The sequence below is a fragment of the Penaeus monodon genome, chromosome 28 (assembly GCF_015228065.2).
Source record: "Penaeus monodon isolate SGIC_2016 chromosome 28, NSTDA_Pmon_1, whole genome shotgun sequence".
NCBI lineage: Eukaryota > Metazoa > Arthropoda > Malacostraca > Decapoda > Penaeidae > Penaeus > Penaeus monodon.
The window spans coordinates 3,744,861-3,745,143 of NC_051413.1; positions in this window are offsets into that span (position 1 = coordinate 3,744,861).

Consider the following 283-nt stretch of genomic DNA (forward strand, 5'->3'; position numbering starts at 1 on the left):
CTTTGTGGACCTGTATAATCATGTCTACGAAAATAAATAATGCATAGGAAGAATCTGAGTTAAAAATTAAATTAAGTACATACACAGTCCCCAAAGCAATTAACTCAAACTGAAGAGTAAACCCAAGTTAAATCACCCATCTAATTAATTCTTAATTGGCATAATTCCCTTATCATCTGTGCTTAGATTCCCCGGATTAATGATCGATTCAGATAAGGTCAAGAAAGGGCATTTTTTCATAAGTAATGTCTTTTTTTTCAAAGGATCACTGGGTACGCTTAAC